The 27,495-nt window shown below is 37.0% G+C and overlaps 1 protein-coding gene across 4 annotated transcripts in view; it reads right to left on the reverse strand.

Moving 5' to 3' along the window:
- The window catches only part of LOC123880771 (somatostatin receptor type 2), a 122,771-nt gene extending 99,994 nt beyond the window's left edge, over positions 1-22,777 (reverse strand). For all 4 annotated transcript variants that reach the window (XM_045929070.1, XM_045929072.1, XM_045929069.1 and 1 more), the window contains exon 1: positions 22,542-22,777. The gene's annotated coding sequence lies outside the window, so the exon portion shown is untranslated. The remainder of the gene's footprint in view (positions 1-22,541) is intronic.
- Between the last annotated feature and the right edge of the window lie 4,718 nt (positions 22,778-27,495).

Consider the following 27,495-nt stretch of genomic DNA (forward strand, 5'->3'; position numbering starts at 1 on the left):
CAGCCCGATTTGCTCGGTGACCTTCTGGAGTTAGATTTTTCACTATTTTCATAATTTCATTGTAAGGTCGCGGTAACAATGGTCCCATGGCCCCATGGGCCACGTAAAATGCGTCTCTTGCGCATTTCAACGAGATTCGACTGAAGTGCCACAAATCATAGGCGCAGAGTTTGTGTGAGTTGAAGGAATGCGGAAAGAGAGACAGAGAGGTACAATGGACGTTAGTTATGAAAGAAAGGAAACAAATTAATATGCGAAATTCAATTCTAACCACTTTTTGTTTATATTTTAAGTTAGTGAAGGACAAATATGAGATATTATAATTCCCATCAAGTTAGATCGCAGCCAAAGGCAGATCTCACTTGGTAAAAATTGTAAATCGAATGTTTTAAATCAACCGGCGAGTTTCGTGCCGGTTCTTCTATAGAAAAGGTATTCCAAACCAATGGTAGATGAGTATGATGATTCAAAAGTTCTTTGAAAAAATAATTCTTTTCAATTCTAACCAATACGTTAACTACTTTGTGATGCTTTTCATCTTTCACTCTTCAACCACTATCAGTGTTGGTACTTAATACAGCAGTCAGTACACCTGGGCGGCTAGGCGGCGGGCGGGCGGGGCGGCGGGGCGGCGGGGCGGCGGGGCGGGGGGCGGGCGGGGTGCTAAGTAACGAGTTGTAATCACGTAATGGGCGATTAGATAGCGCGCCACTTGTGTAATTGTGCTGATAACACTCACGTTTTACTTTCAGCTTTATCATACGGAATGTTATACCACCTGCTTTTCATAGAGCTACTGGTGTTTAATTTTATCAAAAGAACTTAATATGTGTATCGCAGAAGAATTATATTTATGTCGCAAAAATTGGTTAAGACGACCGCCTTCGGGATGTCTGGGGTTCAATCCTGAGTGAGCATGCACCTTTAACTTTTGTCCGTTTTAAACAACTAAATGTCACGTGCTTTAATGATGAAGGTAAATATCGTGAGGAATCCTACAACAGCCGCCATATTGAATTTTCAAAAAAATTATAGCCAGTGCGTGTTACTTCCAAAGTTTAGACATTTATACATGGCCACATGACAAGTTATGATAATTTAGGAATAGAGAAACACACATACATACATACATACATACGAACCTTGAAAACATTACACTCCTTTTTCGGGCAGTCGTGCTTGTAACTACAAAGCATAAGATGTCTATATGTATAATATTTTAATTAGTTATTATTACCGTAAATGTAACCTACCTATCGCAATTTTTTTTTGATACAAAGATCTTCTTTGTATCAAAAAAAATTGTAGTCTATCGTTTTGCAAAAATTACTTCTAATAGGTACATATTATTAGTATTATTATTATGTTTAAAGTTTTGTAAAAGGAATTGGAATTGATCATTTCAGTGAGGCGGAAATAAAGCCAGATACTCGACTGCAAGCTATTTAAAAAGTTTGTATTGCTTTGCGTCGAGTTGCTCCGTGTATGCCAGCTGTGCACACAGATTGAAAACAAGCAGGTGCCTGCGATACGCTGACCTCTACTAATATGTAGTTCGCTAGATCGGCGATTGCCGACATGTTTTTGAAGCAACTTGATTTGCGCCATTTTGGCGTTGATACCAGCACTGAGCATCACGTGAGCGTACTCGAAACTAAATGTTAGTGATGAGACATTTGTCAACATGAAGACAACAAAGTGAGCACTTTGAATCGACGAAAAATAACTGTTATTTTATATGGCACTTATTATAAGTATGTCTTACTTATTAGCCATACTCACTAGACATTTATTTTTGAATTTAAAGTCTAGCGTTTGGCCTCTTCCAGCGTACTTGTGCATGTCCACTTCAGTGCTGCATATACCAGGAATTTGTGTCATATAGAGATCACTTTACAAACAGTTTCACTAAGCTTCACATTTGCATCTTGCGACGACTTCATTTACTGATTTGAATCAAACCGATTCATATCCACCACCATCCTTATCAATTCCGAACCAGTGGTAAATTATTTATTTGACGATTCAAAAGCACTTGTAAAAGTTTATTTGAATAAAAATCTATTCTATTCTATTCTATTCAAGATGATATGAGCATCGTCATCGATACATGTCCAGTGTCCACTGTTGGGCATAGGTCTCTTATAGGGATTCCCACATACCACGGTCTTGTGTTGCCGCCATCCAGCGATAAAGTAAAACGCTTTTACTAAAAAGTTTTATGTTAAGTATATTACTTGTTTTGTATTGAATTGTTGGTGTTTGCAATGCATTATTTTATAATTTCTCAATATCAGATCAGCGTTCGCAAAAATAATATGGTGCAGGCTTTTATTAAATAAATAATGCAATCTATTTATAATACATCATTATGTTAAAATACTCAGAACCGAAAACACATTCAACTCATTAGCATGAGCTCGTCGATGGTTGCATATAAATGGCTTTTCAAAACGTGTAGTGCTTTTATGTTGGCTTTGAGATTATAATATTATGTTTAACATAATTTAATACATATCATTTCAAAGCTTGTTTCAAATATAAATAGTACGAAATAATTGTGTTTTATACCTACTATCATATTCCGGCTTTATTTGAAACAGATGAGTAAATAGGCATTTTTCTAGGCAAGCGCGCTCCACTTTAAGGTGCCCACGCACTCGAACTGCACTGCAGCGGAACTGCGCGTCGCGTCAGCGCCCCGCACGCGTCTCCAGCCGCGACGCGCGTACGACACTGCCGAGCGGCGCGGCTGGAGAGAATGCGGGGCGCTGACGCGACGCGCAGTTCCGCTGCAGTGCAGTTCGAGTGCGTGGGCACCTTTAGGCTACGCATGCCTATATACTTAGAAATATGTATTATAATCTATTAATATTATTAACTAGATAGTTAACCAGTAATTTCCCGGGACTTTGTTCGAGTGGGGATAATGTCTATCAGTGGAACTGAGGTGTGCAGGGTGCGCGGGGAGTATTGAAAGGAAACACGTCCTCTTTGTTTAAGCTATCTTCGAAGACTCTTTATTGAATTACATATTGTTATTAATTAAGGCTATAAGGCTATACTACACCACAGAACAACATTTCCCTCATCAGACCAGATCAGAGATATTTTATAGTTATAAATTCCGAAAATGCCCTTGCCAGGAATCGAACCTGGGACCTCCCGCTTATAGACCACAGTGCTCACCACTGCGCCAGGGAGGCCGTCATTGTGCCATCATTTAATTTCACCAGGAACGAACATGTTAGTGAGTAATCACTTAACATCAGTGACCCACCTGCTCGTTTGCTCGCTATGTTTATATTATTATAACAAAAACGTCTTATCCATTCACATTAAGTCTATAGGTAGTATAGTGATTTCCTAACCCACCCGTGCGAAGCCGTGGCGAGTTAGCTTGTACTCAATAAGTCCGGAAATCACGACGGTAGGTAATAAACGTCCGCCAAACGTTTCCATTTCCGATTGGGGGAAGTTGGCAAAACGATATTTTCTAAATCCACTCCGATTTATCCAAATTGGAGGCAATTTACCGCGCGCGGGAAACTCACGCTTCCTGACGTGCGGCGGCTCGCGGCTCGCGGCTCGCGGCTCGCCAGCAAATCAGCCAAAGCTCTGTTAGGTGCCACTAAATGTCTGAGGTATATGCAGTTCTACTAGTTTATAGTAGGTGTTTAGATCATATGAATGGGCCTCATACGAAAGCTATGCTTGGAGTTTCTCTACGTGATCCAATCGCGAGTGTGAATTTAGACTAGCGATAAGATTAGGCTTAAAGATAGAATCCCAAGTTCACTGGAAAGAGACAACAAGTTTCCCTCCCCAAGGGGGATACATACGGCATCAAACGAGTCGCAGGGACCCACAAGACCATGCCTGTGGACTGATTTGATGGGATAAACGGATGGGCTTTGCTTACTCAGCGCTATCATCATATTGATAAATATGTCCTTCAAACGAGTCCTGTCAACAAGCGTAAATTAAAAATTTATAACACCCCCGATAAGTGAAGGTTACAGTAACTAGAAAAGAGCTGATAATTTTCAAACGGCTGAATTGATTTTCTTGAATTATAACTAAGAACATTCTCGATCAAGTCACCTTTCAAACAAAAAAAAACTAAATTAAAATCGGTTCATTAGTTTAAGAGCTACGATGCCACAGACAGATACACACGTCAAACTCATAATACCCCTCTTTTTGGGTCGGGGGTTAAAAAATGAGCTATAAAGCCAGTTTCAGCCAAATATAATATTTTGCGTTGTAATAATGTGCTTTCATGAGGGTGAAACTGTGGTATGTAGAATATGTAGGTACATTTAGCTACATTTGTGTGGACAAACTAAATGAAAGTTGTCTGTTGAATGTCTCGGATTAGCGTCGACGTTGATGAATGTGCGTCGGACCCGCGGGAAAATCCCTAAGCTTCATACACACGGACTTTTTGTTTCACGACTTATTCTCTACTGTTACCGATCACAACAGTGCGACAATTTCTCGCGGTTTTGCATCGACAAAAGTTCCAAGAGAGACAAATCATAATGATTGTACTCGGACCAGATACATTGAAGGTGAAATTGGTTTTTAATTTTTGAAGTATAGTAAAGCTTCTTTTTAAGCACGACTTGATTATTATCGATCTCAGATCATTTTTCGAATGGGTGATACTTCTGTCCGTATTTAAAATGGTCGCCAAACAAAACTTAACTGTTCCATTTGGTGACCATTTGGCTGGCCCCCCTTTTTGTTTTAACGCTGAAGGGAAACTTCGTGAGGAAATGCCTCTTCTCTGAGAGTTCTCCATAAAGTTCTCAAGGGTTTGTGAAGTCTGTCAATCCGCACTTGTCCAGCGTGGTAGAAAATGCCCTACCCTTCTCATTTTGAAAGGAGACCCGTGGTCAGGAAAGAGCCGGCGACGGGTCGATAATGATGATGACAAGTTACAATGATAAAAACAAACAATTACAATTAATAGATATTATTTTGTCGCATTACCTACATAGTATGGTCCAAAGCTTCTGCTAACATTATGAATAGCTAACGTTTTATTTGATTTAAGTTACACTTTGTGAACGAGAATGTTTTGGCAAACAGGACGGAAGTTTCCCTTTGAATAGGAATTCTCTCGTTAAATATTTCGGGGACCAACGATTTGCGGCGACGTTGATGGATTTAAATGATTTAAAAGCGAATGCTGAATAGAATTAACTATGTCAAACGCTTATAATACCTACTAGATCTAACGTAGCTCTACCGAACCACTAGGTACCTACCTATCCATATTATAAATGCGAAAGTATGTTTATATGTATGTGTGTGTATGTTAGGATATATTTCGGAGAGTGTGCACAGGAACTTTTCGATCTTGTCCCTCCTTCACCATTTTACCACCGCACCGCAAGACGTCGGGCGAGTTTCCATCCTTATGTCGTCGACATTCCATCTACACGCACGAAACGTTTTGCGTCTTCATTCCTCATACGCATGGCTAAGGTTTGGAATACTCTCCCGCGATCTGTGTTTCCTACCAATTACAATCCGGGTATCTTTAAAACAAGAGTGAATAGGCACCTTCTAGGTAAACGCGTCCCATCTTAGACCACATCATCACTTTCCATCAGGTGTGATTGTGGTCAAGCGCTTGCCTATAGTGAATAAAAAATAAAAAAAATGTTTGTTTGTCAATTTTTCCTTCAATCACGCTGCAAAGGAGCAATGGATCGACGTGATTTATTGTATGGACTTAGTTAAAGACCTGGAGAATGACATAGACTATTTTTTATTTCGGAAAATCAAAGAGTACCCACGGAATCTATAAGAATCTTAAACCACATGGACAAAGTAGCCGCATAGCATAGCAGGCCTCAGCTAGTTTATGCACTCTATACTCCTTCATAGCCATAGCCTAAAACTTCTTTCGCCTTCAAAGAACATTTCGTGTTTTTGAGTTTACGAAATGCACCTACTTATGGGTACCTACCTAATACGCATTACCTTTTAAAACCCCAAGTAAACAGTACAGTACTCTTTTCTAAAAGGTTGAAATGTTCACGTAAATAAAACAATTCCCCGTTTTAATAACGGTTAAAAGCAAAAGCGGTTACTTTACAAGTTACGCTCATGCAAGCTCGCTCTTTTATGAGCCACTGGGAGCCAATGGAAACGAAGACCGCCTGTAAATTTAATAACCGGTCATACACAAGTCATACACTTATAAAAAATACATTCGTATGCTACAAAAGTTAATAGAACTACATGTAAAGTAATAACATTCAATTATGACGGGTTTGTTCGTAGTGGCAAACTAAAGTACTAGTTCATCTCAATTGAACACTAACTAACCAATCAAACACAATGAAATTTTATAGATAAACGCTCTAAGAACTAATATTTGCCTGTAGTTTTCCAGATTTCTGTTTAAAATATATAATATACAAAAAAAAAATGTTGATGTTACTGTCTAGAACGCGTCTACAAAGTCACATCAAGTTTTGAAGGTTAATATTTAAACGAGAGCAAAACTTCATTTGTATGGAGCTAGTGACGGATAGGCCGCCGCGCGCCGTTGCGAAACTTTGGTGTGATCACATCGTTGTGCTAAATTCAGATATTGTTTACTCATTTATATATGTAGAAGACGCAAAGATTTTACGATAAAAAACCTTCTTATAATGGTAAAGATATGTGACACGTGATATTTTGGCAACCAGAATTATTGTGAAGCAAAAATGAAGTAGGTTTTTTAATTTATGTTTTTCAAGAATATTAGCCATGCTAATCATGACTTTCCCCTTTCCCCTCCAATTAAGCGTAAAGCTTGTGCTACGAGTAGGCACGACAATAGTGCAAAGTGTGAACCTTTCGGAATTCAGTTCGCTTCTCTGCCGTTGAGCTATCGAGGCGCTATGTGTAAAAAGTGATATTATTGTAGTCACAAAATATCAATGGCTCCAAAACTTCCGAGAATCCTTCTTTACAGAAAGGGTTAACATAGAGGTGAAATGTAAAAGTAAAGTAAAAGTAAAATATTCTTTATTGTACACCAACAAGACAGTAATATATAAATAACAAATGGAATGGAATGGGTAAATAAATTGTATTATCTAATACAATAATGGGTAGTAAAGTATTCTGGTCACCGCTGGAACCTCAGGCTACTGTTTAAAATATACTTGTTTATGGGTCGCGAATTAGGTTAATCTGGAAGGGCAATGCAAGGGCAGTTTATTAAGCCGATTGCCCCTACGTGACGTAACTGCGAGCAGCAGAGCCTTATTAAAGGTAAATTTATAGGTAAATAGACGATCTGGCTTCGCTCAGGTGGAAGTTCTACCCTTTCTTAGAAGCCAGGACCACTTGGCAGGCTCACTTGGCTACGTAACCCGAGAAACATCCTACGGTAATGCATTTCTTCGACAAGTCCCAAGAAAGTGGTCTCAGTCTTATCTCAACAGAGAGAGAGAGAGAGAGAGATAAGAGTCAAGAATTTATGCGATAGAAAGAGAAACATTTGTTTAAGTTTAGGCTGCAGTGCTATGCAAGCTAAATTGTACTTTATTGCCTCGTATCAAGAGTTACAATCTATTTAAACGTCTTTAGAGGGTGGGTTTTGTTTACCTTGAGATACTGTAGTCTGTAGATGCTGCATTTAGAGAAAACCTACTTGAAAATTAATCTCAAGTTCGTAAACTCAGTTATTTGAGCTGTACGTAAATGTGCCAGTCAGTCAGTTTCTCATTTTGTATAGGCAGGTGAGTTAGGCATTATGTTACTATATTCTATATCACAAAATCTCAGAAAATACAAAGCCACAAACTTGGAATTGGGAAGATAGCTTCCTCCTAGGATGTAGACATCATTTTTCGGAATTCCCAGGGAACAGAGAATAAACAAGATATATATTTTCGCCAAGCGAAACCAAGGACGAAGGAAAAGTTTAGAATCTGAGTTGATAAGGAAAAAGCGAAGTCTGCCAGCCATACCCTTATTGGAATAAATAAAACATTATATCTTTAGGGTATAAAAATAATAACATTCTTCATGTAATTGCAAAAGATATTTCTTTGATCTCAGATCACATAAATGTGTAATTCAAATGGCTCACTCCGTATTACTCCCTAATTAATTAGATAATTATTTCAAAATATCAAGTTTTCCTCTCGTTCCAAATTACATACGAAGAACATCCGCTCAACTACATATAATAATTAGGTGGAAATAGGTATATTAGCTTTCCCTAACGAACTGTCCTATTGACGTAAGAAATTAATCACCAAGTAGATTTATGTTTTATATAATATATTTATGCTTCGCAGCTTCTTTCTTTGCGATTTGGTTTACATATTGTAGAACGCGTCTCACGCATCAGCCTAGCACACGGATTTTTAGATCTTTTTTGACTTTGATGATAACGATGACACATACGCTACAACGTACATTTTACTGAAGTATACATACATTTTCGATTGAAAAAGCATACGTAGAACCATGGTAGAACCACTCAAACTATGAATGTATTCAAGGTTCTAACCACAGCTTCACTATATTTTGAAGGCAAATGGAAAATTCGTTAATTAAAAATTTCGTTTTAAATTCTCTTTCAACGTACCTATAAAGCAATGATATTGTAGCAATCAAGTAACAACATTGTCCTGTAGGGCTAGTATAAGATTTCACATCTCACCAACGTTAATAGAATTCGAGCTCGAAATACTTCAGAATTAAATGAAAATATCAAATCTTAAATGCCTTGTTCTAAAATAAAAACATTCCGACGAATTGAGAACCTCCTCCTTTTTCGAAGTTGGTTAAAAATTCAAGTTCGTGAATACGTCTACGGAAAGTGCTCCAAGACAAATCTTACGAATGAAAATCGATGGCACATACTGATTTTTTTACTTTAAATCTACACTACATACACTTGTTAAAATAGTGATTTATTTAAGCAAAGAACCTATTTCCTAACCGGCCGCGCCGGCTAGGCTGCCGCTATTTAGTATTTAACTCTGAGGTGATTGTGTTTCGACTACGGATTCTTTCAACGTTGGCAGAGTGAACTAAAGTGAGCGAGCTCTCGGTTCGGTCCTGAATGGACATCTGTCAAATATTAGGTATTTGAACAATATTTAAAACTCTTTGCCACGTTGGTATCACGACGGCCCATGCCTAAAGCTCCGGCTACACGCTCCGTCTTACCTGCACAAGCCAGTTTGCGCAGTTAAGTGCGTGCGTGTGGTCGGCAAGACGGTATCCCGCACAGTTCCAAATACCTATTGCTAAGGAATGAACTGTGTAGTTTCGGTCGATGTTACCTGTGTAATTTTAACTGCGCCGGCAAGACAAGGCGTGTAGCCGGATCATTAGATTAAGGAACCTGCCCACGTCACTTCCACCATTCGAAGCTTACATTTGTCAAGTGAAGCCTCAAGGTTTTGTTGCAAGTTTCATAATATTTTCGTGAACTGTGACGTCGGTGAGATTTAAAATCTCATACTAAGCACACTGACCGGCGGAAAAACTTTCAATAGAGCTCGGTTCTGTATAGAGCTCGGTTAACGAATGGCCGGGCTGGAAATACTCGCTCCAGCAGCCATCTGTAGCATTTGTACACGCAAAGTAAACATTGACACCGACTACACTTGGCGACTAGAAACTTGTATTAATTAATCACAGTTTGCTTTTCATACAAAGTGGACTCACACTGGAGAGGATGTTTATTTTAGATTGCGGCATTCAAGGGTTACCATCTCCGAAAGAGCTCGTGTGCTCGAATGAAACATGCTATACAGGGTGTAAATAGAAATCTAACAAAAACTTAACCCTATTCTTATTTATTCATTAAATCAATCATCCTGTTTGCGTCCACTGCTGGACATAGGCCTTCCAAAGAGCGCGCCACCACACACGGTTCTCCGCCTTCCTCATCCACCCACTTCCCACTGCCACTTCAGCAGGCTAATTCACTGAGCTATGTCGGTCGCTCTGGTTCTACTACGGATTTCTTCTTTACGGATTTATTGTTACAATTTTCTTTACAAATAAAATAAATAAATAAATATGGCAGGAAGTTAGAACTCTACCACGCACCGCACCGAAAAAAAATTTCTACCGAGTAAAATAAATTCTACAGGCGGCAAGAAACTCGGCAATTCTTCTTCTGTATATATTTGTATGCCTTTATGAAATTGGATATTTCCTTGGATACTTCAATACTTTCTATCACAGGTTCGGAAAGTAAATTCTACTGAGAAGAGCCGGCAAACTGAGCACTGTAACTCTTTCGTATGTATGTGTGAACCTTTATGGATTATTTGGATATATTCTTGCGTAATGCGCACCCAAGAGCTTACAGTTAACTTAGAGCATTAGGACGTATTTGAACCCTTCTGAAGGTGACATTATCATAAGCCCGGTCGACACAGGCCTAAGATGAGCCCCTACTTATGTTGTTCTCCGACAGATATAAGTCATAGCAGATACAGGCCTACTTTGTATCTCGGTGTCATAGGTGATATTTTTTTATTCCATTATAAATTAGCCCTTGACTGCAATGTCAACTCGTGGTAAATGATGATGCAGTCTAAGATGGAATTATAAGTTGGATGGATCAAACTAGGTCGGAAGGGGTACCATCTTCTATACAACTTGTTTTAGTTTTGATTTTTTTTTTAGTCCGTAAGAAAATGAGGAGATGTGATCTGAATTATTATTCATACTAAGTAGTAACGTCTAACCGATTTTGATGAAATTCGGTGGAGATAGCCTGCATATTTTGCTTGCAGATAGATGACTTGCACCCCGTAGACGGGCATAAAATGTCCATTGACTTTTATATTAGGTACCCACTAAGTAAGTCGATGGGTAAACGGATTTCTTTATCCCGGGAAATCAAAGAGTTTCCCTATGATTTTCAAAAACCTTGATAAACTCACGCCAACGAAGTCACATGGCTTTTTATAGTAGGAATTTAATTTTATAATTAAAAAACCATAAAGCTAGCTATCATCTTAAACCACATTGCGAGTGCCTGCATAACACATGAAACTTAACGACGCCTCGTATCTCTCAGCCATACTCATACTATAAGTGTGAAAGCACATGTCTGTCTATGTGTCAATTACGTGAGCATCTCGCACACTGATGAAATGTGGAACTGACGTGGCATTTTTGCGCTAACATAGACACATACCTACTTTGCTTCAAGAAAATGTCGTTTTCCCGCGGGGAAAAAGAGATTTTTGAAAAATCCTTCAATACAGGCTAACTTTTTTGCTTTGCGGAATCTTTTCGCCTTTTTTCTGTGCGATATTATTAGCAAGATTTGACAAAATCCTTACTAATACTAAAACAAAATGTTTGTATTTATTTTACACCTAATAGTTTTTGGGGCTAAGACAAGCCAATCTAAATTATTAAGTTTAGGAACTAGTTATATTTTGCAAAGAAAAATGTCAAAGACACCTGAACGGTCATCCATCCCATAATATTAATATCCTAAAACATTAAACTGAGACTGGAAATCGTTAAGATCCTGGAAGGGTTACAGGTCGCCTTCGTATTAAGAGCCCGCTTCATCGAAGCGATAGCTCGTTGGCGGGTGGAGCCTAAAATAGCGCTGTCTCCACAGGTGGCGTTATCACCCTTTCCCTCTAACGGTTAACTCGGCCTCTCTCAGGGGGAAATGTGGTTAGAGTCCTACCGCACCTCACCCCGTGCGCCTCAGATAAAACGAATTAATATGTTTAGACAGCACACGCAGACGAGGTCGCGGCTAACAGCTAGTGACGCATGAAACTTAACGACGAGTGGCATGTCTCATAACGGGCAGGATAATTTTCTAATGCATTTCAGCGCCAGGTTTAATCTCCGAGAACTCTCATATACGTTATTCTCATATCTGTGTGGAGTGGATATATCTGAGAGATTGCGAGATTAAATTCTAAGCTTATGACCCTTTTCTTGGCAGAGAGTCTAAAGCTGAGCGTCCACGGGCTACTTTATAATTTCTTAATGGAAGACCTGCTGCCCTGCTTAAACTGTGAAGAGCCAGAAAGTTCTGGGATACAGACCATGTACAAAAGCGTCATAAAGCATAACATACAACATGAATTCAAAAATGCTTTGCTCAGATACGAATATTATTCAAAGTTTTAGATATTTATTCTCGTACTGATTTAAGTGTATAAATGTATTGCAGCTGTACTCATGCACTACTACGATACATTATACTTCAATTTTCAAAAACTGAGGAAGGGAAAATTGAAATATCCAATTGAAGCAAATATATTTAGCTTACTTCAACTTCTTAAGATTTCTAGACCAGACTTTAAAGTACTATAGTTAAAACTAAGTGCCACTTCTGCATGATAGTAATTACTTCAAAAGCATAAGCTTACAAAACTTTTCAAATTAATTTTAATATGCTCAAGATCAATTCATACAAATTATTTTATTGCAATTGTTGAATATTTGAGCAAATGTAAGTACCAAGGTGCTTAAATGGAAATACTTGTTTAGTGTCTGATTTTGAGTTCTAAGACTTATCCACTTAAACCACTCCACTGCATCTTCACTTACCATAAAATGTGTTCCCGAAGTAGCAACAATAAATTAAAAGAATGAGTGGAACTAAAGTATCCAAATATATTTTTAAAAATTATTATCATTTGGCGTGATTAGTTTTCTTACTTTTCGAAACGAAAGAAAAAAGACCTTATGAAAGATTTTTTTTGTCTTTTTTTTTTAAATAAAATATCTTTATTTTCTAAAAATGATCTGGAGATTGAACTTTTGTTAAATAGCTTGTACCTAAGCAAGCTATTATGTCTCCGAAGCCGCGGGTTAATGTAGTAGAAACACATTTCAGCTAACACATCAAGTTCAACGCCTCTCAGGAATTGTGCTCGGTTCCCAGCCCGCGCCATTCCTATGCAGGAAAAACAAACAATCATTACGAGAATTTTTCTTACGAACGTGTACCATATTACCTCTCCACTGAATAATGTTAGTGGAAGGTACTTCAAGTACCGTAGTTTAGAGATCATACAGTATGATAACGACTTGGATTTTTAGGCTTCAGAGGATCTTGGTCAATTTAGATCGCTTTTGCTGAAATTTTTTGGGCCTGGGACGTACCTGCTCTGACGATAAGATACGTTTTTCTTGAATAATATTATACCTTATTATGACAGCAAGATGGAGTGTCACAATAAACGCATAGACTAAGCTTATTTTATTATTATTTCAGAGAAAATAATGTTTTATGAAGTAGATGGAAATAATTCAGCTTGAATTTACATAGAGCAACTGCGCTCAACAAGGTTCTCTGTCGACCAGCAAGTTTATTTCACATCTCAATAACTATGTTATTTCCTTGTTCATTACGAAGTGTCCAACAAATAACGTCACTGTGTCCATACCCGTCTATAAGGGATTGGTACCCACCAAAGTTACACAAGTTGGTTACCAAAATTGTCAAAAACAAAATATATGGAGTTTGTTAGAAATTGTTGTACACTTGCTGACGAGTACAAATTAAACTACGTAGTTTAAGAAGAAGAGATTTAATTTCGGGTAGGTACATAACCTAACTTTTGAGGAAACCTGCGTGCCTGAGAATTCTCAATAGTATTCTTAAAGGTGTGTGAAGTCTGCCAACCCACGCTTGGTTAGCGTGGTGGAATATGGTCACAGCCATTTCATTCTTAGACGAGACCCCGCTCAGTAATGATCTGTGATGTCGTGATTATTATGATTCTTATTGATATTGAGATATGGAATAAGGCATGCAGAAATGGTGAGCCTAACTCGTTCTCACCGACTGTGCTCTAATTGCTAGACTGTGTAGGTGAAATACCCGTAGTGTAGCGAATAGGGCAGTGGTGTTTGTATGCACTCGTTATGAGATTGTGTAGTGCAGAGCGCTACGTGAGAGCAATCTCGTTACATCTCTGTTGTTGCATCGTTACTTACCAGCTCACTCAAATATTTACTTAGTTTGGCCGAATACTGGAACGTATCTTAATACTTAATAGCGTCCCAAACGCTATGAAAAAACAGGACAGAAAAGAAAGTTTTATTTAAATACTTAACTTTTACAACGAGTTTCAAATTCAAAATGTCTGTTATAAATTATAATATTAAAAATAAATAAATTAGCTTTTGGATAAAGTGGCTTTCTAATGGTGAAAGAATTATAAAAATCGGTTCAGTAATTTCAGAGTTTATTATATACAAGGTAACTTTATAATATAGCGCAAATAAACTGAAGAAAAAATTTGCTTTTGACTAAGTATTTAGAGATTTACACGCTCTCATTTGATTAATTTAGTAGAAAGCTTCAAGTAGGTACATTGCAATGTTACTAATTAGACGAGTGAAACCTTACGTAGAGCTAGATAAATTTACGTTTTACCATTCAATGGCCGTACGCGTTCAATTTTAATCAAATACACGTGTTTCTGTTTATTTCACACAAAGTCACATTGTAGAACACAATATCGCCAAGAAGTTTTAGATACTACATGTACCTTCCTAAAACTTCCTACACTTACACGTTCATTTGAACTATAGAATAGCGAAATCCACTCGGTGACCTCAATAGTCAATATATAGTGAACCTGACCTCCAATGCTCGAGGCCTCTGACTATTCGAGAGCGCTTTAGAGCTTTTCCAATTAGGCGGATTATTATAGGTAGGTAGGCAGGTACGATTGAAATTGAGAAATGAATCCAAACGGATTCGAAGCTTTTGAATGTTTATATATATTCGTGTGCTCGTTACAATATAGAGTGGCAGACATACATACATAACTGACTGGTTTGTTAGTAGGTACGGTTGGCCTCAGAATTCGAGTAGTTGTTAGTAGGTACGGTCGGCCTCAGAATTCGAGTAGCAATTCTGCGAAACTATTGCATCAATAGCCTGTCGCACTTATGACCTTATGCATGCGAATATGATCGTTAAGATGCTACACGACTTACGGCCTTTGACTGTAATAGTTGGTAATGATACTGGGGTCATGTGGGCATTGTGAGCAGACAAAGGGCCGACGACGGACAGGCCGGGGCAGGCCGGGGAGGGCCGGGGTAATGTGGTAGAACATCGGAGAGGAAGTGGAGCAATAAATATCAGGCAGCGGACGACAGTTGATACGTCTGAGTATTAATGAACGTTTCATTCGGCTACATCCTTTGTTTTTCTTACTATGTTATACAAACAACGTGTAGCTTTTATTTATAAAGATTACCAGTACAGAAGGAAATTTTCCGTGAGGTAGGTTTTTCATGGAAAAATTAATATTTGGTTTTGGGGTAACGTTTTACACCAAATGCCAAAATTTCAGGTTTGTTACTCATTTCGTCTACGAGCTAGAGACTTATGACCGGCGGACAGACAGACAGACAGACAGACAGCAGAGTGAAATTAATGGGGCTCTGTTTTTACCCTTTGGGTGCGGAACCCTAAAAAGCTTATCTTATTCAATGAAAATGCCAAGTTTTACTTATTTATATATATTTATTTATTATTGGCAAAATGCCAAGTTTTACATAATTTTATTTATGTTAATTTAAAAATATCGAGCGTCTTAAAAGCGTTGGTTTTTGAGTCTTACTGGAAAACTTTTATTTCGCTGGAAAGATTTTATTTTACAGCTCTGAATAAACCAAAGCTTATTAGAAGAAGCATGCGTAGCCAACCGAATTTCAGGTTTATCGATTTTTTAGCTGTAAACCCTTCAAAATATAAACATTTGCAATCTCATCACTGACCAAATAAAAGGAATCTCATAGGGGTATAATTATTAATTCGACATATATATAAATAATTACACCAGGCTAAATTGAAAAAGAGAAGTACCTACTTATAATTTCAGACCAGCAATTTTTTTTTATAAATCCTATCCTACTAATATTATAAACGCGAATGTTTGTATGTATCTATATACGCATGGATGTTTGTTACTCTTTCATGAAAAAACTACTACACGGATTTGGCTGTAATTTGGATTGGACATAGATTATACCCAGGATTAACACATAAGTTGCTTTTTATCCCAGATAATCAACGAGTTCCCACGGGATTTTTAAATACCCATATCGCGAGGTATATATACCCAAATACCCAAATAGCGGGTATCAGCTTGTAGATAATATCTAGCGTAATACTTAGGAGCGCTGATAGCTTAGCGTTTATATAGTTACTGAATAAATGCTTATACTCGCTTTGTTCATGAAGAAGTAAATAAAGTAAAATGTATTCGGCATGTAACCGTACAGTAAGAGATGTGTCGGCGTGGTGAGAGTAATTAATTGAGTAATTAAACACTAACCGAGCCGACCCGGCTCGCGGCGCTCGGCGCGTGCTGATGAAGTGGCAAATTGCATTGTGCCTGCACTCCACCGTCCCACTGGCTAATTGGAAACTGGGCAACTCGGCGTAATATGTTCAGCCGCCTACAGAACGTATATCTAGGAGCTTGAATAATCCCCAAGTACTCTAGTATTCTGTATTCCCCAAATCCAGTAGGCGTCCACCTCGCTAGCCTGTATAAGTCCACAGCTGGACATAGACCATTTACAGAGTTTTTTAACTAAAAAGGGGGGCATTTTTTTGAACATTCTCTCTCAAAATCTGTTTTAGAATGTACAAGTAAAGTCCTTTCATGTGATACTAGATACCACTCGGTCATAGTTATCTTACTTTGAAATTTCAAACCTCGATTTTCCCCCTTTTTAATTAAACTAAAAATATTTTTCAATATTTTTTATCCTAATGATGTTGGGTTACTATTATTTATAACTATTCCAAATTTTATGTCTATAGCTTTGATAGTTATTGAAATGATCGACTGTGACAGACGGACGGACGGTGGAAGTCGCACCATGGTTCATTTTTACTATTTTGGTACGGAACCCTACAACTGTATCAAGTAAGAGTCCTCCCCATTATTATTTTATGATAAATTATAATTTTGTCGAAGATACTATTTAGTATTTATTCTACGGAAAATAACTGTGGGTCGTGGGTATAAACTACAAACACCCTTTCCGTTTTAAACAACTTCAGGCAGCTCACTAAATAAATACTTACATAAAATACCCAAGTGGTTTGTTTTCATTATTATCCCAAAATTGTTTCTGAATTATTAATTTAATAGGTGGCTACATAAATAGCAAAATAGTTTTCGTCTGAAGTCATAATGAATTTGAATAATTTATTGCCATTTCAAGGTAAATATAATCCCACACTTGAAGTATTTTTCAAATGAGGCATCCAAACAAATCCATGGAATAATAAGTTTTGCAGTCATCGCTCGAGCATTTCGCGGTTTAGCACACAACAGCTATAAATATACCTAGCTGACATATTAAGGGCACCCACAAACAATTATTGAAATAGAACATTTTTTATTTAAATAAACTTTTACAAAATATTTTTGAATAGTCAAATGCTTCGGAGTTATGTCCGCTTTACTACTTGCTTTAACGGTGAAACCTACATGCCTAAAATTTCTCAATAATATACAAAAAGGCGTGTGAAGTCTGCCTATCCGCACTTGCCCAGCGCGGCGGACTGTGGCCTAAACTCTGCTCATTCTGAGCAGAGTTTAGGCCACCCGTAGTTTGAACCCGCGCTCAGTAGTGAGCCGGCAACGGGTTAAATCATGATGATGATGATGCTTAAAATATGAAACTATTAACAGATAGATAGCTAAATAGAAAACTTTATTGTAAACAAAACAAAAAAAAAACGTGGATTTTTTATTTTTTTATTCAGATACGGGTTAGCCCTTGACTGCAATCTCACCTGGTAGTAAGTGATGATGCAGTCTAAAATGGAAGCGGGCTAATCTGGAAAGGATATGCCACTTTAAACCCATACTCCTTTGGTTTCTTCACGGCATTCTAATAAAGTATAAACTAAAAACAATTATATGCAAAGGCGGTCTTATTGCTTGAAGCAATCTCCACCAGGCAGGCAATCTTTGAAGAGAGGAGGTAACGGATTATAAGTGTATAGTGTGCGGAGGCCCTAGATAATATTTATTGTTGAAAGTCGCCCGTGTGAGCGTTGCAAGCCGAGTGGTGTGAATAATGGCGTAACACTCAACGCTCTATTATTCCTATTCAGCATTAGGTATTTATCTAACCCGTCGTCCGCCGCGGCCTTGTCGGCAACAAGGATGCTAGCTGCGGCCTTAGTACTTCACTCGCCTCGACTACGTTGGTAGATGTCGAGTGTCGACAACATTCCACACAGTAAAATGAACCTAAACTTGCATGTTTGAAAGTCGTTTATTAATTACTGCTGGTTTAAAGTTTTCGCTTAGTGCGTTGTATTTTTTTTTTTCTTTGATTTATAATAATTATGTAAAACTCGCACCTCAAAACAAGGGACGTTACTTGCTTTAACGGTGAAGGAAAGCATCGTGAGGAAGCCTGCGAGCCCGAGAGTTCTCCATAATGTTGTTAAAGGTGTGTGAAGTTGCACTCAGCCACCGTGGTGGACTATGCTCTAAACATTTCTCATTTTGAGAGGAGACTCGTTCTCAGGTAGAGGGTGGGTTGAGATGATCATGATCAATAATATCAGGGATGCTAGAGTAGCAACCCTACTCGACCCCAAATCATAGAAGATAGTAAAGGGAGTCGATGGATCTGCACGTGCAGATACGTCGCTGAGATCTGAGGAGATCCCTAGAGTACGGGACGCGTCGGGTTTCCCGAACATTTAGTTATTAAGTTGTTAGATAAGTTTAGTTTAGATATACTTAGTTCAGATATTGTGCTTAGACATTATAGCGAATATGTTAAAAGTTCCCTAACTTTAAAGCTTTTCATAGTTGTGTCCACGTTCTCAAGTTGAAAATTCATAGCTAGTTAGTTTGTTTAGTAAGAGATAAATAGAAGATGCTGTTAGTTATGTGAGTGTTTGTAATGCACTGATTTTCGTACGATGGAGCTGACACTTCAACGATGCAACGCGCATTGTCTACGCTATTGCTAAACATCTATGCTATGTATGATATGGGTTGCACATCTATGTCCACCAATGGACGTCTCTCAGATGATGACAATGCATATTACACAATATGAGGAGTCAAATTCCCAAAAACAGTCTCGAATCAGCGTCTACCTAAAGCTATCATTCAGTAAACGTTTCGTTCAAAGGCCACACCACGTTGTGATAATATCGCGTTTCACGGACAGACAGACTGTTCGCAAAGCGTTGGTGAGAACACGTGCAACGATACTAACCGGAATTTAATACCTTCGGGAGCCGGCTCTATATACACGATCGATTCGTTAGTTGTCACGTGCGGAGATGATATTCTACCGTTCTCATGTACCATCTCATCTCGTCTAAGTATCTTTAATTTCAACACTATATCATGCTATATATATCTTTTACCCATGATTTCGTCCGCATGATATAATTTTAAGCTAGAACTTGGGGTGATGTGATAAGGGAAAGTTTAAAAGTGGTAGAAAATATGAGGGGTAATCGGCTAGCATGGTATGGGCATATAATGCCGAGGGTAGAAAGTCATATCACAAGGAAGCTTGTTAAATATGCATGTGAACGGAAAAAAGAGGAGAGGACGGCCAAAGAAAAGGTGGATGGATTGCGTGAAAAACGATATGCGTATAAAAGGAGTGGTGACGGATAATGGAAGGGAGTGGAAGAAGAAAAATTATTTAAAGGTTCTACTTAAAAAGTATCCTATGTCAGTCTTCGGGATGCAAATTGTCTCTATACCATTCAAAATAGGTTTCAAGTTTTCAACAGATTGGCCGCGAAAAGGCTAGAGATTGACGGATAGACACAATGTCGCTTTATAATATAAAATAGAGTATACGTAGATTAACAGAAGTTTCACAAAGCTAGAATGCTTTGAAAGCTACCTACATCGCATTAAATTGGCCATAAATAAAAAAATCACAAAAAAATCACGAACAGGTACCTAAGTATCTAATTATGTGTAGTAGGTAGTCCATGTAGTAGAAATAGTTAGTGTGCATTAACAAAATCATGTAAATCAATTCCGAAATTTGGTAGAAATCGATGAAGGTTAGCTATACAACCTATACATAAAAGTTTTGTAGACCACTTTTTATGAGCTACATAAAACAAGATATATGAAAAATCTAAAAGTTTACTCTGTATTTATGAAGACTAATATTATTTGGTATATCTACGATCACGTAGGTACATAGGTGTACACAGCGTGGGCTTGGAATATTGATGACACCAAATCACAAGCGCCTAATATGGCGTCGAGGGAATATCTTCACGGGAGGTGTTGTGTTGTAGAGTACAGTTACAGGTACTCGTGAATAATATAAGGATGTTCACATCTCATAAAAAGCAGTCAAGTGCGAGTCAGACTCGTACACGAAGGGTTCCATACCATGGTAAAAGAAATAACACTGTTTTTTTATTGTGAGTGACTACAAATTCACGGTTTAAGGTTTTTTTTGATTTAAGAGATATTAGACCTGCCGAATTTCACGATTATAGGTCAACGGGAAGTACCTTAACCTATAGGTTGATTCCTTTGACGGGTCTTCAAACACACGACAGACGGACAGACAGACAATGAAGTGATCCTATAGGGGTTCCTTTTTACTCTGGAGATACGGTACCCTAAAAATGCGTATTCCGCTGGATGCCTTGTTTCTTGCGTAAATCAACATATTTTATGTTTGCATGTATCCGAGAGATGGGTGTCACCGTGATTTACGACCAAACCTTAGATATACGAGATGTTATAGGTAAGAATAATATCTTCGTTCAAGAACGAACCATTTCCAACCAGTTTTTATTAAAGTATACAGCGTACAACTTTACTAACATGCGTTGCCGTACACTTTGTTTATCACTAAAAAAATGAAACTGGTTGCACAAGTCAGTATTCATACCTTCCTCTATGATTAAGGTATCTTCCTCTATAAGTAAATAAAGATTTAAAAAAACAATGATTAAGGGTAGAGTAATGGTCTAAACTTAACAAACCGTTGTACAAGGACATGAATTTATATCGCTGCCGTTGTACTACTTAGAAACTTGATTATGGTAAAATGACAGCTATGCAATAAATTAATCACAAAAGTCTCTGTTGCAGCAAAAATACGATAAGAGCCAATTAGAACCTTTGAGGTTGTAGTAATGATTGATGCAACTTTTCTGTAATCGACTGGCTTATTTGTTTTTATTGACGTTTTAACTTTAACGTTAACGTATATTTAACCGGCTAATTTGCAACTAGCTTTTAGTATGTACGGGCAAATCTCTGATTTGACATCTGATCTTAGCTGATGTCATGTTTCTAGCTTGATTTTCACTCTGGTAACCCTGGAGTGGTAGTCTTATGAACAATAACATTGTAATTTCAAAGCATCTTTCACCAAGGTATAAATTTTTATTTCAATCTCTGTTCATCAATTCAATACAAACAGTGCGCATTTTTGTTAATTTAGTTATAACGGCAATTTGGCAATTTTCAATTATCCGAATTTCCAATTTTCTGAATGACCTACGACAGCAATTATGAGTATTGAAAAATATTTATTTCATAAGCTCTAGTGCACAGCACTTATGACAAGACTCCATCATCAGTTCGGAAAGCAGTTTCTACGGAAAAGAGCTGGCAAAAGTCCGGATTGTGGGTTTTTTGCTTATATTGTACTTAGGTTATCACTTTATCACATGAATGCAAAATTACTTATACGCAAAATACTTACCGACCTATTTGTATTTCTTATCAAAGGCTCTGTGTATATTTACTCTCTTGATGTTGATACGGCAAACGGTAGAGTTTGATAATATAAATTGTTTGCCAGACGCGCGCCGATTAAGACGACACGAATATTTTACCTTCCTTTGATCACATGCCTAAACTCCGCTCGTTCAAAGAGACCTGATACAACGTGCTCAAATTGACACCTTATTGAAGTTGAATTTCATGTCTACATTAATTCTCTAGGAAAAAATCTAGAATAAAATAACTAGTTTACTAACTAACTAGTAACTAATAAATCAGGCAGAAATCCACTAACGATTTTATATATTATTTGTAAAGCTTTAATCTCATTTTTATATCAACATGAATTTGAGTCAGATACCTATCAAATAATAACTCTAACAAGCCTTTGAAAACTTGTTTCATTTCAGTTTCAGTTTCAATGAAAATATACGAAGATAGTGTTAAACTTTGAATTAAGCAAAGTTAAGACATTAACTGTAATAGTATACAAACTTGTGAATTACTTGTAATATAATTTTACTTGGCTCTACTATCTGGTAACACAATAGAAAGACCACAATAATGTCTAAGTTTATCACATTTTGACAAGTTTTGTCGATAACTAGTACATATCCAGTTACTTATTAGTATAACAATTTGTTTGATAGTGTGAACATAGCGTAAGATATAGAAGTAAAAAAAATTGAGACCGCCGAAAATATTACTATACAACGCAAACATGTTTAAATTTCATTATTTTAGGGCAAAAAACTTATTTGGAAAACATACCTAAAAATCTTCTTTAATAAGCTGCAAATAGTCTTTCCACTTTTCAACAATTTCAAACAATCACAAAACAGTTGTTTTCAAAGTAAATCTCTTAAAACACTGCTCCCAAGCAATGGTTAAATTGAGTTAAAAGTTTAAACAAGCGATTTCACTTGATTTGTATTTGAATATTCTCGTCGAATAAAGTTTCCGAAGCACTTGTCAGAAACACGAAACACATCCGCACCGCAAGAGCGCGCCGCGCTAACTGATAGCAAATTGCTTATTGCTGAATTCTGAAAGTCTGAACGCTCGGGCTGAAATCTGTTGATAGTCGTAGAGCACGTAGGCGTTTCGTAGCGCGTAGCGGCGTAGCGCGGGCACGTCTACGCCGCGGTTCTCGATTCGTTTTCATCCAAGAGCTTGCGGTAATTTTGAGTTCACTTGATGAAATTTCTCATTGCTTGAAGACTGAAGTCTTCGAATAGTGCGTGATGCCAGAGGCGACGGCATCAAAAGAGTTGCAGGGAGCCGCTGGATAGCGGCGGCGGCTGGATGGAAAACCGTGGAAGTCCCTACAAGAGATACATGTCCAGCTGTGGACTTCCATCGATTGATAATTATGATGATAACTTGATGAAAGAAATTTAACCACAGTCAATCTGTGGTAGTTCTGATTCAGAACTTTATAATAAGGAAAAATATTTTTGATTTTTAATAAGTTCTTATCTAGCTTTTACAGATCAGTAAACAATTGTTTATCGTTTATAGAATTCGTACTATAGGGGTCAGTTGGTTAAAATATCGAGTCAAGACTCTACTAAATATACACAGTCAACTTTATTACATAAATAACGTATCTTTTCAGAATTTTCATCTCTTTTGCATTATTTATTATTATGCAAGTTCGTGCTCTTTCAGCTTCAATCTTTGTAAGCCTCATGTTAAACGTGCTCCGTGCTTCATGCTCATACGTGATCTATTCGATTCTTCAAAATTTATCGTTTTTATTACAAGTGAATATATCAAAATAATAAAATCTAACTCAGCTCATATGGTTTAATAAGTACAGCTTCTATTTCATCTAGACAATGCTTCACTTCACTAAACTGGGATTAAAACTTTTTGAAAATGTTTTAAGTGTACACAATTTTTCCTCCTTAAAATACAGAAATCCTTTGTGGGATTGAGTATTTTCTTTTTATTATAAAAGAAAATACTCAATCCCTAGTGGTTGCATTTATTATTTAGATTTACCATTACACAAACATTGTGTAAAAACTAAACACTCGACGCTATACAATAGGGTATTTTACTCTTTTTTGAAAAGTGTCTCAATTTAATCCTAAGGTGATAATTTACCACTAGAATTTTTTTTAAAATTTTATTCAGTCGATAAGTACCAAAAAAATGCATTTAAATTTTGCATTTTAAATTTTCGCGCGCAAGTTGACGAAAACGTTAGCTATGCTACATAGACGCCATGTTATGACGTCATCGGGATAGTAAACTAAACTCACAGAGTAGGCAGGAACTAGAGATCACAAAGTGGCACAGAGTAACTTTGTCTGTAAACTAGATAGTAAGCTCACAAAGTATAAGTACCTCCTAGAGATGACAGATTGACACAGTAATTTTGTCTCTATACTAGATTGTAGTCTGTGATAATAATAATAATTCTAAAGTAAACAACAACAAGCTGACGCAGTGATAAATTATTAAAATAATACAATTTAAAATGAGTTATTTATCCATATCATTGGTGTTTCATTTTACGCATACAGTATAGAAAATTGTCTATGGTTCCCTTGTTTCCCATACATTAGGCATATCGTTCCATAACACGCTTGTTGATGAAAAATAAATGACTAATGTAAAGAAAAAAAACCATGTGCCTCACACAAAGATGAAAAGTATTTTTAGATTGGGGAGCCCAAACTATTTAATCCATGCATCAGTAATCCCAAATTCGTGCAGTTCGATTCTTAGGCCTTTTGTACTGTGGTCATGCAATTAGAAAGGGAAGGATTTACTGACATGATGACGTAGTAATATGGCGGGTACATAGGCGGCTAGCGGTTCGCATAATTGTTGCACAGATAAAAAAAAGTGAAAATTTCGAATTAAAATATAAAATTTATTTTATAATATTGTGAACTGATACTTACACTTCCCGTTTTCTTATTGCCTAAACTATCGTAAATAAATATTTTTAGATCATTTCTCACTAGGTGTAAAATACCCTATTGATGAACTCCTTTGTGACAGAGTTGTGTAGAAGCAAGCGGTTGCGAGCTTTCATATACTTGCATTGTCACATATTGTAACTTTTCATGATTTGAAACGAGCAATTATTGAGTTTCTTGCCGGCTTTTTTCAGTAGAATCTTCATTTCAAACCGGCGGTAGAGTCCCACAAGTAGCATAAGAGACTCCATAAGAAAAATACTATAAATTTAGTTGTGCTATATAAAATAAATTTTGATTACGATTCAAACAGATACTAAACAAAGTCAGTGTCATTAACTTTCTGAATGCTTTCTGATTTTTATTATTAATATTTTCCCCAGCTCTCCGACCAGTTATTACAATGCAAGTCCGTGCTCTTTCAGCTTCAATCAATGCAAGCCTCATTTCGCTTTTAATGCGTAGCACGTGCTCCGTGCGCCGTGCTCTGCGCCCCTCCAATCAGTACGTGCTCTATTCAGCTCTCACTCGCTTATTGCTTTCATTTTAATTGCGTTTTAAATATAGCCATTGTTCTCTATTTACTAAAAATACTATTTTTTTTCACAATAATTGTCGTAATTTCCTCCTAAGTTATATCTGTATGTTAGATAAGTTTTGAAAGATAAAATATATCACTCACAAAAACAATCACGCTAGATATTTAAGAGGGGTCTCTCCGTCACTCGCTCCATACAAACGTAATTCCAATTTCATTTTGAAATTTTGCACACATATTCTAGAAACTAATATCTATGCCTATGGTTTTCCAGATTTTTGTTAAAATATTCGGTTTCAAAGTTAATTACGCGGTCTTAAAAATTTATACATATACAAATCTTTGAGCCCCTGCAATTTTAAAACTGCACACTTTTAGAAAAATCTAAAACACCACACATTTTTTAATTTAATATGTCATTATTCGTAAAAAAATTGATATTGTGTTAAATAAAGTCTTAAAATTTTGTCAAAAGCGAGGCAATTCAAAAGTAGGATAGTATAATGTCTTGTTATTTTATGTAAATTGAGTTTATTTAATACTCGTAGAATAACTTCCGGTTCCGGTGAGCCTCCGTACGCTGTAAGTACGTGTTTTCACGAGATTTGAGTGTATTATTGTAACAAATTGTACCTCTTGCTTCCTTGATCTCAACATCTTAGCATGTTCCCGGTATTTATCAAAGTCAAAGACAAAATATTATATTCAAAGCGGGTAAATACTGTAGTACCTACACTATTCGAATACCCATAGTTGAATTTAACAACTAAATAAAAGGAGTCAGAGTCTCTCGTAGTCTGATAGAACGGCAATTCGATACGACCGGAGACAAATCAGGCATTAGACCGTGGCTTTGCGTGCTCGCCGAGGCACTGGCTGGGTCTCAAGCATAATAAGGCACTGTAAATCTATGGCCCAGAGATTTGGTACATTTTCTTATGCAAAATATTCAGTATCTACGTGTACTGAATTTCAGAATTATAAATGTAAATGTAAGCTTGCCTAGTACCTATCGCTCAACTAACAGAACCCTTTGAATATTTATAAAGGGCTCAATATTGGTAGTCTGTGAAATTTCATATTTTGATACAATCCCTTTTCACAATAAATAATTCTTGACACAAAATTATTAAGACTGTCACCTTTGGGACCAAAAGTCAAGAGTCAATAAATTAATTTTCAGGGACCTTATTTGATTGACATTTAAATTCTCATTTGGGACGTTATACATAATATACAAGTTCGTTCGGAAAAGGAGTGTTGTGCCTACTCACTATTAAAACAACTTCTACTATGAAACCACCCCAAATTGTGCAAAAAAAATTAACTTTACTTACAAAAATGTCAGTATCACTCTACAAAATCTATAAACCGAAGTTTTTTTTTTACGATTTAGGGTTGGTTATAGTTAAAGTAATTTATAACTATTTGGTGCCCGCGACTTCGTCCACGTAAGTTTAGGTCTTTTTAAAATCACGTGGGAGCTCACTTTGATTTTCCGGGATAAAAAGTAGCCTACGTCCTTCCCTGCGCTATACAATACCTGCCACAATCGGTTAAATGAATGGGCCGTGAACAGTTAAAAGGCAGACAGAAAGACAGACAGACACACTTTCGCATTTATAATATTAGAATGGATAATAAGTACAATGTTCTAGTGTACTAGAGGTGTACAAATAATAATAAGTGTAAGTTAAAAATTTATAACACCCCCGACAAGTGAAGGTTACAGTAACTAGAAAAGAGCTGATAACTTTCAAACGGCTGAACCGATTTTCTTGGATTATAGCTAAGAACACTCTCCATCAAACAACCTTTCAAACAAAAAAAGACTAAATTAAAATCGGTTAGGAGGATAGGTTAGGAATTAGGAGCTACGATGCCACAGACAGATACACAGATACACACGTCAAACTTATAACAATTCTTTTTTTGGGTCGGGGGTTAAAAAATAATCAAAATCAAGACTAAAAATAAAAAATAACATTTGCAAACTATGCCCATATGGACACTATACTCATTTTTTTCAAAAAATTATAGCCACTGCTAGCCAGTGTCACTCGAAATAAAGTAAAGATTCCAACAACACTCTCCATACATCCAAATCTGTGCAGGCATTCACAAGTTATGGCAGAATAAACTCACATAGCTATACATACAAGAATCCTGAAAACATTACACTCCTTTTTTTGTGCAGTCGTGTACAAAAAAGAATGAGTAAGAGCCTTATTATAAGACGTGGGGGTGGATG

The sequence above is a fragment of the Maniola jurtina genome, chromosome 3, assembly GCF_905333055.1.
Source record: "Maniola jurtina chromosome 3, ilManJurt1.1, whole genome shotgun sequence".
NCBI lineage: Eukaryota > Metazoa > Arthropoda > Insecta > Lepidoptera > Nymphalidae > Maniola > Maniola jurtina.